Genomic DNA, 6,938 nt, shown 5'->3' with positions numbered 1-6,938 from the left:
GTAAACACACACAGATAAAGATACTCATCTAAATAAATCAATGAGTCAGTTTTTCTTATCATTCAGTTATTAATGGATGTCGATGTTTATATTATAAATTAGGAAGTTGATACTTTGGCCAATCAAGTCAAGTGAAACTCTTCTATAATGTTCCTTGCAGTACTCAGCTATACGTGAAGGTACCTCATGTTATCTTTGTAGAATTACTGTATTAATGACTAATCAATCCCACATCATAGGTGATGCAAAGGGAGGAGCAATTCTGCTTACCTGGAAATGTTCCCTGTTTGCAACTGATCAGAACTAAGTGTTTGCACCATGAAATGAAATAATTGAATTAAAGAAATAACAGTGAATGAATAGTTACTGATGACATTTGTAGGAGCTGATGACAATGCGACCAACACGCTTTAACTAATGACAAACTGATGATTTTGAGATTTTGTGTTCTAAATTGGAACCTACATCGTCTTTTCTGATTCTGGAATATGTCTGTGACTTATATAGTAAACATCTAGAATGGAAGAGGGATGGCAAATTTCAGCCTGGCAATCGGTTTAATGGGTGAACGAGAAAACATCATCATTTATCTCCATCTGCTAAATGCCACTACAATTTTGCAAAAAGCAATTAAATCAACATTTAGAAAGCCCAGTCATTCGTCTCTCTGTAAATAAACTCAGAAGGCAGTCTTGGGTAAAGTACAAACAAAATGGTCTGCTTCTCTCAATTATTCATACAGCTGAGGTCTGATAAACAAATCTGTGAATTCATGCTTCTAACATCCTGCAGTGGGAGACGTCGTTTCCTGTGCACTGCAGATCGTTGGACATGCCCGTCTCTGGCCCAGTTTCTGTTCCCCGGACCCTGCCATCACTCGAGGAACAATCAGCTGTTTTTGTGTGTAGAAATGCAGTGCATTAACACTCTGGATCATTTGAATATGTATTCATTTGAGCTTGTCTTTGTTAGATTGTAATGCAGATGATTTCCTCAAATATGCTGTTTTGTGGCATCAGGACCACCTTGGATTGGGTTCTAAGTAAGAGATGTGGTATTATGGTGATGATGGCTGTATAACCTTTCCTTTTTCATTAAAGTGGTTGCATATGGCATTCTAACAAATATACTTGTCCTTTTATAAAGGCTTAGCTGGCAAGATTTTTATGCATAAAATACATTATATGCCAACCTAAATGACAAAGTAAGAGCCTTCATATAAGCCTTCATTTCACACTGACATTGCCTTCTCCACACGAAAAGCATTACCTGAAATACCAAACAGCTGTGAGCAGGAGCTCCATCCAAAGAAAGCTGGACTCAAAGAAAGTGATATGACCTCTCTGATCCCTGCAATGTCCCTTGGTACAACTCAGCTTAGTGTACTCCAACTAACTGCACTGATGTAGGCTGGGACTAAATGTTTATACTCTGTTCAGTAAATAGTGTGTAATTTTTTTGAGGAGCTCCCTTCCAGTTTTAAGCTTTCAGGACTTTAGTTCCAATAATACACATCCAACAAAAGGACAAAACAAAGGTGTTGTGCAAGGGCGTCGTAGTGGGAGGTGGGGGGAGTCTGACTGATTACCCAAGGCCCCAATGGGGAGAGGGCCCTCGCAAAAAATGGAATGAAAAGTTTGTTTTGTTTGCAATGTTTTATTTCTAGCAAGTAGAAGTCATATCTAAATTAAAATTGGCTGAATAAATCGGTTTCAAGTTTCATTTGGGAAAGAAGGAAAGAGAAAGAAAGCACACTAATTTCTTTCAAAAGAAAGGTAAAGAAGGTAATACAGTTAAAGAATGGTTTCAGCTTATATCAGCTGTTGTTTAAATTGAAGGCAGTCAGTGAGGAATCTAGCTGGATACATATTTGCATATTAAGCTAGAACACAAATTATACTCAGCATCATAAATTAAACTTTCTAAAGCTTTAATTATTTTTGCTTTTAGGCTGGCTGCCTTTGAACCACTAATTTCCACTGAGGGCTTGAACACAAAGATGGATTAAATACTGAAATTGTACAAACGGCAATGTAACTGTGAAAGGCTAGCTATTCTAGCAAGTGTTTCTACAAATGAAGAAGCAAAAGAAAATAATCTTCTTTAAAGCATGATACTCCAAGCAAACCTCATTTAATTAGTATTAAGCTACAGTGTGTTGAGAAAAGAGGGTTGAAATGTGGGGAGATTTCAAACTGTGCAGACTTAAACACATATCACACAGTATTACTTAGAGTATCACACAGAGTTCATTAGTGACTAACCACCACTACTGTTTAATGTGTACATTTGTTAGCTCAATTATTTGGACAGATTTTTCGTAAGATGGGTGAGAGACAGGGACCAAAAGAGGTAGGGGGGCCACAGAGACTGCTTATGTTTGGGGCCCAGAATTCTGTGCTTCGCTGCTGGTGCAGTGAATTTCACTGGATTAATTTATATTGACCTACAGAACTGAGGTCATGTCCCCTGACAGTCTTCCACTTTTTATTTAATTTGGGTGGGTAAAAATTATTTTGGGTGGGCAGTATCTACCAACAAAAAGTTTGGCTATGTTGCAATAAACCTGCCTCTCCTCTTATCTGACTAGTAGGACTGAGAGTGACAGGGCGCTGAGTCCAGCAGGCTCAGCTTGACACTCAAGACCAATAACTGATGACTGTCAAAACCAAATGCCATTTCAGTTTATTAGAAGGAGCTTATGTTTTAAACATCTTTTCCCTATTCCACTTATTACTCTGTCAAAGCTGTCACGAGTCCACCTTAACAGAGACTATTCTTCAAGTTTTTTGCCCTGTGTTTACCTGTGTCGTTACAGATCCTGCCACTCCTGAGACCTCCCTCTGAGACCTTGGCATGGCAGTATTGTCATGATAGGGCCTTCAGGGGGAGCGGGAACATTACTTTCTTTTGTTAGCACATGAGTGGGAAGACTGCTTTGATCATTCCCATTCTGTTATTATCGTCTCGCCTATGATAGAAGGGGCATTCTATAATTTCACCTGACTCCTCTGTAATTGCTATTAAACATGTTTAGATGAGATTTTCTTTTATTTGTTTAATGTGCATATAACCTGACGCCTTAATTAAAATGAAGCATAATACTAAAACATTGCAGCCACTCAGAATCAGATGTTAATTATTCAGGTGTCTAATATCCGATGGACATGGCTTCAATGATGATTTGATTGTTTTTGTGTCATTTGAATACTGTGAACTACTGTAATACAGTATGTACTGTAATGGCTTCTTTAACCAGCTGAATTAGAGGTACAGCTGGTGAACAGCACATAACAGCAAACACTGAGCATCATCTGCAGAGGAGCAGACAGAGAAAACAAACCTTTGATGTTTCCATGCCTAGTAAGAGCCTGTTTGATGTTTAGCAGGGCTTTTGTTGTGACAGTGAGTGGTACGATCAGCTTTCAGGGATGCATGCTGCTGTAGCTGGTATGTAGGAGCCTTCTCAGTGGGACATGAGAATAAGGCTACATCCACACTACTAAGTTTTGTTTTAAAACTCAGAAATTATATTATGAGAACGGTTAAGTATGGGAATCAACACTAATCTTTGGAGGTGGAAAAAACACCACTTCTGCGGTGAAAGTCTTAAAGAAAGTCTTAAGAAATCAAATGTGATAATTCAGTACCTCAGTTACACTAACATTATTTCTGTAACTAAGTACAGTTACTAGTGTACAGTATTTTTATATTGCAGTATTGCTACTTTTACTTAAGAAGGATCTGAACACTTCTGTCATCTACAGCCATCACTGAAACACATCCCCACCTCCATTTCATTCCCTGCCATGAAGCTCACTGGTTATGGAATCATTGCAAGGTTCCCTTTGTTTGTCCTCCTTTGCCCAAGGGTCCTTATGTTGCGTGGGGGAGGCACTTCAAAGTACCTTATGCAAATGAAAAGCCATATATTACATTTCCATGTCTTTAAAGCAACCAACTCAAGTAAAATCAAATGTTCCATCAATCAATTACTCTAATTACAGAGTTATGTTCCAATATTTCTCATCAAAAGTATCCCCTCAGGAAAACATGCAGCACACAAAGAAAACCTACTTAACAACATATAGGTAGCATTTACCAAACACAAGCAAATACAGAAATGCTGATGGGTGTATAAGTGTGAAGTTAATACCCCAAAAATTGCAGAAACATGCAATCAATATATTTGTATATCTACAGTATCTTACAAAACGAAGAAAAAAAGATAGCTTGCTCATTTAGGATCCACTGACGAGACATATTCGTCTTAGTATTTATTTGCAACACAGTATACACTGTAATTGATAATGCAGAAAGTGTTTGGAAAAACATTGCAAAGAAGTGTGTTTCAATATACAAGAAAAAGTATAGCTAGACAAGCGAGGATACAAGAACACAAGGAATTAGGCCTAAAAGCAGACATGAGGCAGAACTGTTTCCGTTTTAAGGTTTTAATTTGAAAAAGCAAACAAACAAAGAAGAGTACAGGCGAACAATCCAAAATGTACAACGAGTCAGGCAAAAGGGAAGGACACAGACTACACATACTTTTACTTTACGACCATGAGACCCAGCCATCGGCTCCCATAATGCCTTTGCTTCAGCACTGAGAACCGGCCAGACCAGCAAGGCCCAAAACTTAGAGGGTCTATACTTATAGAATCTGGCGTTTAAATATGGAACTACTGTTCTACTTTGTATAGGCTTCGCCCTCTAAGGCTATCACTGTTGGGTTAGAGGTGAAGCTCACTGGGCCCGTACAGTACCAACAAGCACAGAGCCAACACAAATAAACCACCCTCGGTATCCATAATGGTGTACACACATTTACCAATGCTGCAGGACGTGGAAGACATGTGTAACAGGCTGGGGAAAGGATGGGAGAGCGGCTCTCCCCTCACAGAGGACAGTCACACAGATAGCACACTCAGTACAGACATCCCGCAGGTAGAAACAGACAAATGAGCACGGGGAGGACCAGGAGGCCGCTGTGCAAAGTGGTCCACTGTGATCCCACCATGCAGCGCCACAGAGGAAGAGACCTCTTGTGGAGTGCACTCTGATACCGTCCAGGGGAGACTCACCGGCTGACACATAGGCCTGTGAAATAGCTTCGCACAGCCAATGAGACAGGGGCTGCTCTTTGTAGTGCACAAACAAGCGCTGAGAGCGGCGCCGTGCGTGCTACATAGCAGAACAGTACACGCACTGGGCAGGGGAGGTGTGACGTTGCTTCTTCCTCCGACCTGTGAGGAGGAGGGAAGAAGTGAGCGAGGGTAACCACTCTTGATCTGAAAGAGCTGGTGATGCTCTTCGGCATAAAAACAGGATTAGGATGCAGGACAGCAGTCACCTTGGATCCTGACACGGAGGGGGCAGATAGATCGCTGACCGTCTTCGCTGATGTCAGAGCCAATAGCAAGGCAACCTTGGCGGAAAGGAACTTAAGCTGCGCCGTCTCCAAAGGCACGAACAGGGCTTTGGACTGAGCATCTCGTCCTGTCACAAAGGTTTTGGTGACAGGACGAGATGCTCAGTTGCTGGTTGCAGCTTCTTCCTATCCATCAGCAGCTGGAGGAACGAGAGCACACCAGGCAGCATACAGGCCACTGGATCCAACCCCCAAACTGAGCGTTTTCTCAGTTGGCGAACCGATCCACCTCCGCTACGCCGAACCTGCGCCAAATCTACGTGATCAGATCTGGATGATGGCATCACTCGTCCAGGCAAGGGCCCCCCCTCAACATGATGTCTGTCCCTCTGTTTAGTACGCCAGGGATGTGCTCCGCCCTGATGGAGAGGAGGTGTGTGTACACCACCCTGGCGATTTATGTAGGCAGCTGTAGCCTTGTAGTCGGTGCAGACCAGCACATGGTGGTTCTGCAGTGGGGGGACGAAGCGCTGGATCACCTTCCACACTGTGAGGAGCTCCAGCGCGTTTATGTAGAGAGGCATGTGAGTCCACCACAGGCCGCCCACCACCAGGGAGAGCCACGTCCCCCCATTATATATATATATATATATATTGTAGCTGTTGTTGCTGTAAAAGTGCTGGTTCCACATTCTTCTGATCACTTATTACCAGTGATTCTCAAACTTTTATGACCCCTTCAGAAGCTGAAAAGATTTCAGGCCCCACACAACATTAACAGCGATTGAAGCAAATTAGCCATGCTAGCATCAGAGTACTTTCATTTTTTTATATCACAATATGAATCATATTCATACAACTTTAGGTAACTAAGTTTATACTTTCTGTAAATTTTCATTTCCATACATGAAGGGATGAATGCTGTTTCAAAGCTTTCTCTACACTCCAAATAATACTCTGGTGGAGAAATACTGAATAATTTATTTATTCAGAAAACCACAGTCCACAAATAAAGGTACCTGACTGCTTTCTTGGCCAAGAATAACACACAAGAAAAAAAAGGCATGTGTGTTATCCACTGAGCCATTGCCACCGGTTTGTATTTTAGAGCAGGGGAACATCATCAGGCTTTAACCAAGAGGAATCCACCTGGTTGCTTTGAAGGAGAGCCAAATTGCATTTAAAATGGGCTTAATGGCACCAGCAGTGCAAAACATTGGAATGGTGGAAATCGTGTTGTTTATGCAATTTTGGAATTGTGCCCTTTCATAGCTGCCATTTTAACTTGTCAAAGTAGGAAAAGCACAGGTGGTACTAATAACATTAATAATGGCTTGGATCCCAGTATGCCATGACTGTGTGACAATGAGCCAGCATGAAAAATATCGGAACTGAAAGTGAAGCAGCTAAATGGATTTCATTAGATTTAACAAAGGATACTAAAGGACAGTACCCACCCAGCCACAGCCTGTTCATCCTGCTGCTTTCTGGGAAGATTTGCCGCAACCAGGTGAGTGCTCGTACGCGTGCTCAACTCATGAACGAGCATAACCGAAACACAACC

General features: G+C 41.6%; 1 long non-coding RNA gene across 1 annotated transcript; it reads left to right on the top strand.

Moving 5' to 3' along the window:
- Positions 1 to 219: 219 nt before the first annotated feature.
- LOC123979744 lies at positions 220 to 942 on the top strand. Its single transcript, XR_006827318.1, has 2 exons — positions 220 to 696; positions 793 to 942. It is a non-coding gene; the product is annotated as an uncharacterized LOC123979744 (long non-coding RNA).
- Positions 943 to 6,938: the final 5,996 nt, after the last annotated feature.

Source organism: Micropterus dolomieu, linkage group LG12 (assembly GCF_021292245.1).
Source record: "Micropterus dolomieu isolate WLL.071019.BEF.003 ecotype Adirondacks linkage group LG12, ASM2129224v1, whole genome shotgun sequence".
NCBI classification, from domain to species: domain Eukaryota; kingdom Metazoa; phylum Chordata; class Actinopteri; order Centrarchiformes; family Centrarchidae; genus Micropterus; species Micropterus dolomieu.
This window is presented reverse-complemented; position numbering and strand designations above follow the sequence as displayed.